This window comes from Pristiophorus japonicus, chromosome 22 (assembly GCF_044704955.1).
Source record: "Pristiophorus japonicus isolate sPriJap1 chromosome 22, sPriJap1.hap1, whole genome shotgun sequence".
In the NCBI taxonomy this organism is placed as follows: domain Eukaryota; kingdom Metazoa; phylum Chordata; class Chondrichthyes; family Pristiophoridae; genus Pristiophorus; species Pristiophorus japonicus.
Window position 1 is genome coordinate 63,821,154 of NC_091998.1, and position 13,869 is coordinate 63,835,022.

Sequence of the window (13,869 nt, forward strand, 5' to 3'; positions counted from 1 at the left end):
TGCTGGGGTACAGGTTCCTGGGGTACAGGTTCCTGGGGAGCAGGTTCCTGGGGTACAGGTTCCTGGGGTGCAGGTTCCTGGGGTACAGGTTCCTGGGGTACAGGTTCCTGGGGAGCAGGTTCCTGGGGTGCTGAGGTACAGATTACAGGTATGGATACTGGGTGGTCAGTTGGAGCTTTTAAGCCTGAGATCGTTAGATTCTGACGAAGGGTCATCGACCTGAAACGTTAACTGTTTCTCTCTCTGCAGATGCTGCCTGACCTGCTGACTTTTTCCAGCATTTGCTGTTTGCATTTCAGATTCCAGCATCTGCAGTATTTTGCTTTTGTGTCGATAGATTATGGTTGGGTAAGGGTATCGAGGGAAATGGAACAAGAGCGGGAAAATGGAGTTGAGGTACAGATCAGCCATGATCCAATTAAATTGCGGAACAGGCTTGAGGGGCTGAATGGTCTCTTTCTGTTCCTGTATTCCACCCGAGGTAAGGAATGTAAAATCAGCCAGGGTTTTCTCAATTGCGATTCAGTGACTCCCTGCTAGATATTGCACATGTTGGCTGAGGGCAACGTGGAGCTCTGCTGTAATGTCCTCCACATCTGGATAGTTGTTGACTCTCACTGGCCGCGTTTCCCACATTACAACAGTGACTACGCTTCAAAAATCCTTCATTGGCTGTAAAGATATCCGTCAGTCGTGAAAGGCGCTATATAAATGCAAGCTCTTTTTACTTGGGCAAGGCTGCTGTCTTTGAAACTGTAGACCAGTGAGGGGGTCAGCTTCTGCAGGAGGGGAAGAAAATTGCGCAGGGGGCAATCCTAATTTACCATGAATGAGTTATCGTTATCTGTATCATCATAATCTCCAGAAAATATTTTTCTGGATGAATTCAGTCGCTGTAATACAAAGCCTGCCCACAAGATGGCATAGGATGCCTTTTCAATCTTTATTACTGAATCGTAGAATCACAGAACGGTTACAGCACAGAAGGAGGCCATTCGGCCCATCGAGCCCGTGCCGGCTCTCTGCAAGAGCACCTCAGCCAGTCCCACTCCCCCAGCCCTTTCCCGTAGCCCTGCAATTTTTTTTCTTTCAGGCACTTAACCAACTCCCTTTTGAAATCCGTGATTAAATCTGCCTCCACCACCCTCTCAGGCCGTGCTTTTCAGATCCTATCCACTTGCTGTGTAAAAAAATATTTTCCCTCATGTCGTCTTTGGTTCTTCTGCTAATCGCCTTAAATCTGTGTCCTCTGGTTCTCGACCCTTCCACCAATGGGAACAGATTCTCTCTCTCTCTCTACTCTGTCCAGACCCCTCATGATTTTGAACACCTCGATCAAATCTCCTCTCGACCTTCTCTGCTCCAAGGAGAATAACCCCGGCTTCTCCAGTCTATCCACGTCACTGAAGTCCCTCATCCCTGGAACCATTCTCGTAAATCTTTTCTGCCCCTTCTCTAAGGCCTTCACATCCTTCCTAAAGTGTGGTGCCCAGAATTGGACACAATACTCCAGTTGAGGCCGAACCAGTGGTTTGTACAGGTACATCATAATTTCCACCCTTTTGTACTCTGTGCCTCTAGTTATGTAAATCTTTTCAGCTGCTTTCTCAACCTGCCCTGTGTAATGTAGCTCCACCAAGTGGACTGCTGTGGTAATGCAACTGCTGATGTATAATAATAAAATGGTCATAAGAACATAAGAAATAGGAGCAGGAGTAGGCCATACGGCCCCTCGAGCCTGCTCCGCCATTCAATAAGATCATGGCTGATCCGATCATGGACTCAACTCCATTTCTCCGCCCGCTCCCCATAACCCCTTATCCCCTTATCGTTTAAGAAACTGTCTATTTCTGTCTTAAATTTATTCAATGTCCCAGCTTCCACTGCTCTCTGAGGCAGAAAATTCCCACCGTCAGAGAAGAAATTTCTCCTCATCTCAGTTTTAAATGGGCGGTCCTTTATTCTAAGATCATGCCCTCCAGTTCTAGTCTCCCCCATCAGTGGAAACATCCTCTCTGCATCCACCTTGTCAAGCCCCCTCATAATCTCATACGTTTTGATAAGATCACCTCTCATTCTTCTGAATTCCAATGATTAGAGGCCCAACCTACTACGCCCTTAACTGTCCCTAAAAATGCATTAAAAACTCCCTCCAAAAAAGCTTTGTTTCCCAAGATTAGCGGTTAATGCCGATTTTGATCAGACTTGACCAGGTAAGGCAAGCTTTTACAAATTGGTAATTATCGCTGTCCTTAAACATGTGACCAGGTTACCTGACAAGTTCCTGTCGAGCTATCTTGTAGCCTGTGTGTTTATGATGTCGTAAAGAAGATATAGCACCCTGACACCTCCAACGGAAAAAACTGGTCATCTAAAAAAATTATCGATAGACTTATAAACCCAAGCGTGGTATGACATCATCACCACTTCCTGATGCATCATTTTCCTCACCCTTGGCTCCCCCTGTGTCTTGGCCTTACCGCCTCAGTTTCTCGAGTGAGAATAAGATAGTAAGCCAAAAACTGTAATAGTTTCTGAATACAGGTTGAACCTCCCTTGTCCAGAACTCCCTTATCCAGAACCACCCCTCGTCCAGAACCATTCCCGGCCACCGGGTGGCGCATGCGCAAAACTCCGACATGAACAAATTGAAGTCCTTCCTCGTTGCTGACTCCCGCAATCGCTGGCCTGACCCCGCGATCCACCGCCCCCCCCCCACCCCTTGTACCCCCACCCCTCTGCCACACTCCCGGCTCCAAGCCAACCAGCCCCGATATTCCCTTGCTCAGCACCTGTACCATCCAATTTAACATGACCACCCCTCGTCCAGAAAAACCCCTTATCCAGAACAGGCCAGGTTCTGGATAATGGAGGTTCAACCTGTGGCTGTTTCATGCCTTGAAACCTCTCGTTGCGGAGCTGCCCAGCGGCAGATGTTTGCTGGGTGATACTCTCCTCTCTCAAGGGATCGGTGAACCTTGCAATTATTCTTCCAACTGCAGCCGGCGACTGCCCTCGTGTACGCGCGCACATCTTTGAAGGTGACAGGACTGGTTGAGAAGGCAGTTATAAAGGCATATGGGATCCATGGCCTCATTAATAGAAGAAGCACAGAGCAGCAAAGCAAAGAAGTTATGCTAAAACCTTGATAAAATGCTGGTTAGTATCAGCCGGAGTATTGTGTTCAGTTCTGGGCGGCACACTTTCGGAAGGATATCAAGATCTTGGCGAGGGTGCAGAGGAGATTTACCAGAATGGTAACAGGGATGAGGGACTTCAGTTATGTGGGGAGACTGGAGAAGCTGGGGTTGTTCTCCTTGGAGCGGAGGAGGTTAAGAGGAGATTTGATAGAGAAGTTCAAAATCATGCAGGGTTTTGTTTGAGTAATTAGGAGAAGCAGTTTCCAGCGGCAGAAAGGTCAGTAACCAGAGGACCCAGATTTAAGGTGATCAGCAAAAGAAGCAACATGAGGAAACTCCCTCAGCACTGCACGGGGAGTGTCAGCCTAGATTTATGTGCTCCAGTCCCTGGAGTGGGACTTGAACCCACAACCTCCTGACTCAGAGGCGAGAGAGGTACCCACTGAGCACCGTGATAATGACCAGATCATCTGTTTTTGTTATGTTGATTGAGGGATAAATATTGACCAGGACACCGGGGATAACTCCCCTGCTCTTTTTCGAAATATTGCCGTGGGATCTTTTACGTCGACCTGAGAGAGCAGACGGGGCCTCGGTTTCATGTCTCACCTGAAAGACGGCACCTCTGGCAGTGCGGCGCTCCCTCAGCACTGCACTGGATTTTTTTACTTGAACCCACAACTTTCTGACTCATGCGAGAGTGCTACCCACTGAGCCACAGCTGACAAAGCGAAGCAGGCTTGAAATTACCTCCATTTGCGGATGCCATGGCCGCGGACCCTGTTTGAGAAACACTGATCTAAGGCAGCAGTGACACAGTTATTTTTCTTGAGGCTGCTTGTGTTCAGGTTGGATGACTGAGTGAATCCCTCCCCACACTCAGAGCAGGTGAACGGCCTCTCCCCAGTGTGAACTCGCTGGTGTGTCAGCAGATTGGATGACCGAGTGAATTCCTTCCCACACACGGGGCAGGTGAACGGCCTCTCTCCGGTGTGACTGCGTCGATGAATTTCCAGCTCAGATGGGTAATTGAATCCCTTCCCACAGTCCCCACATTTCCACGGTTTCTCCGTGGTGCGGGTGTCCTTTTAGTTCACCATGCCATTGTCTGCCTTCAGTGAATTGCAGTCAAGACGAGCAGAGATGTGTTTTGTATAAATTACATCATAGTTCTCTCTTACCATGAGTCATATTTTATTGCAAACTTCATCCAAAAATAATGTTTAATTCCTCACTCCATCCTCCCGGAGCGTCAGGTTCACAGCTGCATCAGTTTGGTCATGGTTGCATCCTGTTTTAATCACTTTGTTGACTGTCAGCATTTCTTTCTGCTTTGAGTGTCAGCCGGGGCTCAGTGGGGCAGCACTCTCGCTTCTGAGTCAGAAGGTTGTGGGTTCCAATCCCAGCCCACGGACTTGAGCACAAAAATCAGGGCTGACACTCCAGTGCAGTGCTGAGGGAGTGCCGCACTGTCGGAGGTGCCGTCTTTCACATGATACATTAAGCCGAGGCCCCGTTTGCTCTCTCAGGTGGATGTAAAAGATCCCAGGGCACTATTTCGAAGAAGAGCAGGGGAGTTATCCCCGGTGTCCTGGGACCAATATTAATCCCTCAATCAACATAACAAAAACAGATTATCTGGTCATTATCACATTGCTGTGTGGGAGCTTGCTGTGCGCAAATTGGCTGCCGCATTTCCCACATTACAACAGTGACTACACTCCAAAAGTACTTCATTGGCTGCAAAGTGCTTTGTGACATCCAATGGTTGTGAAAGGTGCTATATAAATACAAGTTCTCTCCTTTCTCACAATCTGACGGAAGACTTTCAAGATCTTGATTTTTATCAGCTCTATAAATTCCTCACAGCATGTGTTCAGGCAGCAGAGTCGGAGTTACTTTCTGTATCCATTCCTTTAAAACATTTGGAAAAAATGAAGAATTTATAGAATTGTAGAATGATAAAGCACAGAAGGAGCCCATCGAGCCGGTGCCAGCTCTTTGGTTGAGCTATCTATTTAATCCCACTCCCCCGCTCTTTCCCCATAACCCTGCACATTTTTTTCGTTCAAGTATTTATCCAATTGCCTTTTGAAAGTTATTATTTGAATCTGCTTCCACCGCCCTTTCAGGCAGCGTGTTCCAGATCACAACAACCCGCTGCGTAAAACAAAGAGTCCGCATGTTGCCTCTGGTTATGTCCGACAAAAATGTACAAGCAGTGATTGGAGCTCACGTTATCTCAGCATTTCTGGAGCGATTAGTTGTGGTGAGAATTGATTTCCATTGCCGATCAATGGCACTTAAATACAGTTTATTTGGTAGAGTGGCATGTTGCTGCAGTGGATTCAGGATTACTCCCTCCCCTTCTCCTCTGCCAAAGGTCTGGACGCTGTAATATATTCTTTACGACATCACAAACACACACACATTCGACAAGATGGCTCCAATACATCATGTGACTTATTGTATTTACAGCAGCAGTTGCATTACCACAGTATTCCACCAGGTGGAGCTTTAGTTTGGCAGGTGGAGCCGTAGTCCACTAGGTGGCGCTGTAGTCCACTAGGTGGCGCCGTAGTCCACCAGGTGGAGCCTTAGTTCGCCAGGTGGAGCCGTAGTCCACTAGGTGGCGCTGTAGTCCACTAGGTGGAGCCTTAGTTCGCCAGGTGGAGCCGTAGTCCACTAGGTGGCGCTGTAGTCCACTAGGTGGCGCTGTAGTCCACCAGATGGAGCCGTAGTCCACTAGGTGGAGCCGTAGTCCATCAGGTGAAGCCGTAGTCCATCAGGTAGAGCTCTACATTATAGATGCCATGCGGGTCAGACAGTGAGCCGTCCTGAGCTCCTCTGCAAAAGCCCCCCCAGCATTCTGTTGCTCAAAACCACCTTCACAGTGACAGTCGGCCGACGGGCGGGAGCCAAATATCAGACAACAACAACTTGCATTCATCCGGCGCCCAAGCAATGTTCCCACTAAGCTCCATGGCCGTGCAGCTCTCTGGAGGTCCCGCGAAGGCCGGCCACCGGCTTCTCAGTGGCAGATTCCGCGCATGCGCGTGATCTTGAATGGGCCGGGCAGCCCCTTAAAGGGACCGCTCATCCCCAAAAAAAGACTTAGCGAGAACATTGGTCCCAAGACGCTTCACAAGAGCATCAGCAGACGTAAATGGATCACGAGTACGGCCATCGAGGAACTGCTGCCAAGAGCCAAACTGATTTTACAATCTTCAATAACTGCTTTCTTCACTCATCCATTTTTGACGGATTTTCATTGAGATCTTCCCCGCCAGTCGGGGTAAAATTTAATTATTTTACCTTTTCACATCCACCCATCGGGCGCACAGCCTTGAGTTCTGAATGGAGTCATCCGTTATTCGCTTGTGAATTCTTCCTGTCCATTGGCAAAATATCAAATTTGGCAGGATTTAAACTCAAGGAGCTGTTTTGCAACTGTGGAGAAAAATAATTGCCTGTTTGCAGAACAATAGGACCCACTCACACCAGCTATTATAGGTGCAAGGATTGCGATACAATTAACGTTATTTGCACACAGATTGGATCGGCCATTGACACTTCTGAATTGTTTCGCCTGCGCCCCTCCAGAAGATCGAGTGAATAATTTTATGCTGCCCCCAATTATCTCACAGTTACCAGTGCCATCAGTTTATATTGAAACTGCTCGTGGATTTTTATTTTTATATTTCCAAAGGATGAAGAAATCATTTCAACACTTTCATATTTGTGCCTCCAGATAAGAACATAAGAAATAGGAGCAGGAGCAGGCCATACGGCCCCTCGAGCCTGCTCTGCCATTTAATACGATCATAGAAACATAGAAACTAGTTGCAGGAGTAGGCCATTCGGCCCTTCTAGCCTGCACCGCCATTCAATAAGTTCATGGCTGAACATGCAACTTCAGTACCCCATTCCTGCTTTCTCACCATACCCCTTGATCCCCCGAGTAGTAAGGACTTCATCTAACTCCTTTTTGAATATATTTAGTGAATTGGCCTCAACAACTTTCTGTGGTAGAGAATTCCACAGGTTCACCACTCTCTGGGTGAAGAAGTTTCTCCTCATCTCGGTCCTAAATGGCTTAACCCTTATCCTTAGACTGTGACCCCTGGTTCTGGACTTCCCCAACATTGGGAACATTCTTCCTGCATCTAACCTGTCTAAACCCGTCAGAATTTTAAACGTTTCTATGAGGTCCCCTCTCATTCTTCTGAACTCCAGTGAATACAAGCCCAGTTGATCCGATCTTTCATGGCTGATCCGATCATGGACTCAGCTCCACTTCCCCGCCCGCTCTCCATAACCCCTTATCCCCTTATTGGTGAAGAAACTGTCTATTTCTGTCTTAAATTTAATCAATGTCCCAGCTTCCACAGCTGGAAGCTGAGGGACCCATGAGGGGAGGAGGAGGGTCACCTCGGTGAACAGCCATATTTGGGATGTTGAGGTTGTTGGAGAGAAGTTGCGAGGATCCGTTGCCTGTCTCTTACTGGTTGCTGGAGGGATGAAAACTGCTGATGCAAGAACTGGGTGGCACACATTGCCAGACCTCCATACGGCCCCTGGAGCTGGAGGTTAACTTCCTGAGCTTGTAAGAGTTCTAACTGAATTTAATCTGGTGCAGTCCCCAGCAGGTCGAAACGTGTCCATAATTCAGGGACATTGTGAATGAAAAGGCATACGGAATGCTTGCCTTTGTTCGCCGAGGCATAGAATACAATAGCAAGGGAGGTTACGCTTGAACTGTATAAAATACTACTTAGGTCACAGCTAAAGTACTGCGTGCAGTTCTGGTCACCACATTACAGGAAGGATGTGATTGCACTGGAGAGGGTACAGAGGAGATTTACGAGGACGTTGCCTGGACTGGAGAATTTTAGCGATGAGGAAAGATTGGATAGGCTGGGGTTGTTTTCTTTGGAACACAGGAGGCTGAGGGTAGACCTTATTGAGGTGTATACAATTATGAGGGGCCTAGATAGAGTGGATAGGAAGAACATTTTTCCCTTAGCAGAGGGGTCAACAACCAGGGGGCATAGATTTAAAGTAATTGGGAGGAGGTTTAGAGGGAATTTGAGGAGAAATATCTTCATCCAGAGGGTGGTGGGGGTCTGGAGCTCACTGTGTTAGAGGCAGAAACCCTCACCACATTTAAAAAGTACTTGGATGTGCACCTGAAGTGCCGTAACCTACAGGGCTACGGACCAAGAGCTGTAAAGTGGGATTAGGCTGGGTAGCTCTTGGACATGATGGGCCGAAATGGCCTTTTTCCGTGCTGTAAATTTCCAGGATTTTATGAAAAGTGGATCACACTCCCAGTGCTGCCATGGAGCCTCCTGGATTAAGCGGAGCATGCTCTTAATGCAGAGTGGAGAATCTGATGCTTGAGCCCAACAATATTCCTCGATGTCAACTTTAAATGAGTGTCCCCCACAGTCTTTCCAGCTGCAGCAGTCTTTGCTGGCCCTCGGGTTTTGACAGTTAATTTAAGGCTGATTGGTTCCCTTCGCGGAGGCAGTGGTGATGGGGAGGGGAGTGGGAGACGTGAGGCCATAGGTAGAGCAAGGGGGGGCATATCGCCAGGTTCATTGTGTGGCCACTCCAGCTCCCTTGCACCTCCACAATTATTGCTGAACCCCAATCCCCCAAAGCGATCATCACTCACGAGCTCCACGCAGTCTCCTCTAGTGATCAGACGCACTGCACCCCTAACCCTTCGAGCTTTATCATTGTCAGCTCCCGGGAGCAAGATCCACCTCGTCCCCCGCCCACCCCCCCCCCCCCACCCCCACTCAGAGGAACTGGAAGAGGACGATGAGACACCTTGTCCCCGCGAGGAAGAGGAGGAGGAGGCGAGCGAGGAAGAAAGGCACTGTGTCAATCGTTGCCACTGTCCGCAGGTACAAGCTCAGAGACCGGCAGCAAGTGTAACTCAGAGGCCAGGGTAGAACACGGACCCCTGCAGTGGCATGCACTGGGCACTAGTGGGCAGCAGCCACGCCGGGTGGAAGGGACATCACAGGTGCCACCTTGCTGGGGGGAGCAAGATCCCAGACTCGTTCCGCTGTACAGGAATCAGATGAGGACCTCGCAGGGCGAAGCCTCCGAAGAAGGCGGATGGATTTAACAAACCAAATGCTCGGTGCATTGGACCCCTTACGGGTCACAGCGGGGGGTGGGGGAAGGGTGGAGGAGTACGCCTCCAGCTTGGCCTGTGGCTTGACACAGAGCCTGGAACCCATTCTCTCCGGCGACCTGTGGAGCCAATCATCATGCAGTGTGTGATGACTGAGGTCATGGCTTCCACTGCAATCGTAGCAGCTTCCACCGTACTGCAATGGAAGCAGGCAGCTGCCATGCTGGGTCTGGGCTGCTCAGTTGAAAGGGGCTGGCAGAGTGTCTCATAAGAACATAAGAACATAAGAATTAGGAACAGGAGTAGGCCATCTAGCCCCTCGAGCCTGCTCCGCCACTCAACAAGATCATAGCTGATCTGGCCGTGGACTCAGCTCCACTTACCCGCCCTCTCCCCGTAACCCTTAATTCCCTTATTGGTTAAAAATCTATCTATCTGTGATTTGAATACATTCAATGAGCTAGCCTCAACTGCTTCCCTGGGCAGAGAATTCCACAGATTCACAACCCTCTGGGAGAAGAAATTCCTTCTCAACTCGGTTTTAAATTGGCTCCCCCGTATTTTGAGGCTGTGCCCCCTAGTTCTAGTCTCCCCGACCAGTGGAAACAACCTCTCTGCCTCTATCTTGTCTATCCCTTTCATTATTTTAAATGTTTCTATAAGATCACCCCTCATCCTTCTGAACTCCAACGAGTAAAGACCCAGTCTACTCAATCTATCATCATAAGGTAACCCCCTCATCTCCGGAATCAGCCTAGTGAATCGTCTCTGTACCCCCTCCAAAGCCAGTATATCCTTCCTTAAGTAAGGTGACCAAAACTGCACGCAGTACTCCAGGTGCGGCCTCACCAATACCCTGTACAGTTGCAGCAGGACCTCCCTGCTTTTGTACTCCATCCCTCTCGCAATGAAGACCAACATTCCATTCGCCTTCCTGATTACCTGCTGCACTTGCAAACTAACTTTTTGGGATTCATGCACAAGGACCCCCAGGTCCCTCTGCACCACAGCATGTTGTAATTTCTCCCCATTCAAATAATATTCCCTTTTACTGTTTTTTTTCCCAAGGTGGATGACCTCACATTTTCCGACATTGTATTCCATCTGCCAAACCTTAGCCCATTCGCTTAACCTATCTAAATCTCTTTGCAGCCTTTCTGTGTCCTCTACACAACCCGCTTTCCCACGAATCTTTGTGTCATCTGCAAATTTTGTTACACTACAGTCTGTCCCCTCTTCCAGGTCATCTATGTATATTGTAAACAGTTGTGGTCCCAGCACCGATCCCTGTGGCACACCACTAACCACCGATTTCCAACCCGAAAAGGACCCATTTATCCCGACTCTCTGCTTTCTGTTAGCTAGCCAATTCTCTATCCATGCTAATACATTTCCTCTGACTCCGCGTACCTTTATCTTCTGCAGTAACCTTTTGTGTGGCACCTTATTGAATGCCTTTTGGAAATCTAAATACACCACATCCATCGGTACACCTCTATCCACCATGCTCGTTATATCCTCAAAGAATTCCAGTAAATTAGTTAACATGATTTCCCCTTTATGAATCCATGTTGCGTCTGCTTGATTGCACTATTCCTATCTAGATGTCCTGCTATTTCTTCCTTAATGATAGCTTCAAGCATTTTCCCCACTACAGGTGTTAAACTAACCGGTTACCTGCCTTTTGTCTTCCCCCTTTTTAAACAGAGGCGTTACATTAGCTGCTTTCCAATCCACTGGTACCTCCCCAGAGTCCAGAGAATTTTGGTAGATTATAACAAATGCATCTGCTATAACTTCCGCCATCTCTTTTAATACCCTGGGATGCATTTCATCAGGACCAGGGGACTTGTCTACCTTGAGTCCCATTAGCCTGTTCAGCACTACCCCACTAGTGATAGTGATTGTCTCAAGGGCCTCCCTTCCCACATTCCCGTGACCAGCAATTTTTGGCATGGTTTTTGCGTCTTCCACTGTGAAGACCGAAGCAAAATAATTGTTTAAGGTCTCAGCCATTTCCACATTTCCCATTATTAAATCCCCCTTTTCATCTTCTAAGGGACCAACATTTACTTTAGTCACTCTTTTCCGTTTTATATATCGGTAAAAGCTTTTACTATCTGTTTTTATGTTTTGCGCAAGTTTACTTTCGTAATCTATCTTTCCTTTCTTTATTGCTTTCATAGTCATTCTTTGCTGTCGTTTAAAACTTTCCCAATCTGCTAGTTTCCCACTAACCTTGGCCACTTTATACGCATTGGTTTTTAATTTGATACTCTCCTTTATTTCCTAGGTTATCCACGGCTGGTTATCCCTTCTCTTACCGCCCTTCTTTTTCACTGGAATATATTTTTGTTGAGCACTATGAAAGAGCTCCTTAAAAGTCCTCCACTGTTCCTCAATTGTGCCACCGTTTAGTCTGTGTTTCCAGTCTACTTTAACCAACTCTGCCCTCATCCCACTGTAGTCCCCTTTGTTTAAGCATAGTACGCTCGTTTGAGACACTACTTCCTCACCCTCAATCTCTATTACAAATTCAACCATACTGTGATCATCATTCCTAGAGGATCTTTTACTAGGAGATCGTTTATTATTCCTGACTCATTACACAGGACCAGATCTAAGATAGCTTGCTCCCTTGTAGGTTCTGTAACATACTGTTCTAAGAAACAATCCCGTATGCATTCTATGAATTCCTCCTCAAGCCTACCCCGTGCGATTTGATTTGACCAATCGATATGTAGGTTAAAATCCCCCATGATTACTGCCGTTCCTTTTTCACATACCTCCATTATTCCCTTGATTATTGCCTGCCCCATCGTGAAGTTATTATTTGGGGGCCTATAAACTACGCCCACCAGTGACTTTTTCCCCTTACTATCTCTAATCTCCACCCACAATGATTCAACATTTTGTACATTAGAGCCAATATCATCTCTCACAACTGCCCTGATATCATCCTTTATTAACAGAGCTACCCCACCTCCTTTCCCTTCTTGTCTATCTTTCCGAATTGTCAGATACCCCTGTATGTTTAATTCCCAGTCTTGGCCACCCTGCAACCACGTTTCTGTAATGGCCACCAAATCATACCCATTTGTAATGATTTGTGCCGTCAACTCATTTACTTTACTTCGAATGCTGCATGCGTTTAGGTAGAATGTTTTAATACTCGTTTTTAAACCCTGATTTTTAGTTTTGACCCCTTTATATTCATACATATTGTCCCATCCTATCACCTTGTGGTTTACACTTACCCCAGTGCTACTCTGCTCTGTTGCCTCCTGCCTTTTGCATTCATTCTCAGATGGCCAGAGATCAAGCAAGTGATCAGGAAGGCCAATGGAATCTTGGCCTTTATTGCAAGGGGGTTGGAGTATAAAAGCAGGGAGGTCTTGCTACAGTTATACAGGGTATTGGTAAGGCCACACCTGGAATACTGCGTGCAGTTTTGGTTTCCATATTTATGAAAGGATATACTTGCTTTGGAGGCAGTTCAGAGAAGGTTCATGAGGTTGATTCCAGGGATGAGAGGGTTGACTTATGAGGAAAGGTTGAGTAGGTTGGGCCTCTACTCATTGGAATTCAGAAGAATGAGAGGTGATCTTATTGAAGTGTATAAGATTGTGAGGGGGCTTGACAGGGTGGATGCAGAGAGGATGTTTCCACTGATGGGGGAGATTAGAACTGGAGGGCATGATCTTAGAATAAGGGGCCACCCATTTAAAACAGAGATGAGGAGGAATTTCTTCTCTCTGAGGGTTGTAAATCTGTGGAATTCACTGCCTCAGTGAGCTGTGGAAGCTGGGACATTGAATAAATTTAAGACAGAGATAGACAGTTTCTTAACCGATAAGGGAATAAGGGGTTATGGGGAGCGGGCAGGGAAGTGGAGCTGAGTCCATGATCAGATCAGCCATGATCGTATTAAATGGCGGAGTAGGCTCGAGGGGCCGTATGGCTTTCTCCTGCTCCTATTTCTTGTGTTGTTAGAACGGTCCCCCAACAGATCACTAGGCTGGCTACACAGACGGCCCGAGGTAGCAGTGTGAGAATCATGGAGCAGGAACCTATTGGCCTCCCTCATGGCGTTCCTGCTCCCTCCCTTTGTCACTCCACCATTGTCCTGCTGTTGCCTGTCAGCCAGGGGGCCCAGACTGCTCAAGGCCGTGCTGAGATGGTGCAGACTGAGGCGGGGCCATTACAGCTCACAGCCTCTCGAGGGCACTGCAGGAGGAGGTCTGAACTGTAGCCATCATCATAGGCGGGCCCTCGAAACGAGGATGACTTGCTTCCACGCCAAAAGGGATGAGTTCACAGGTGTTTTGATGAAGGACCTAATAGTCCAGATCCTGAACTACATCCTGAAGGGTGGAAGATGCCTGTGCGTGGATTGTTTTTTAACGTGGGGTGACCGTTGCACACCAGCCACCACACGGGCTTGACAGAGCTAGGTCTTGGTCCAGTGGCAAGGGTTAACCAGGACGACTGGAGATCAGCTCTGCTGCACGGACCTAGTGCGCGCACATATCGCAGTGTGGGCTGGGCCCGTGCTGCCCCTGGGCCCCTGGCCCCGAA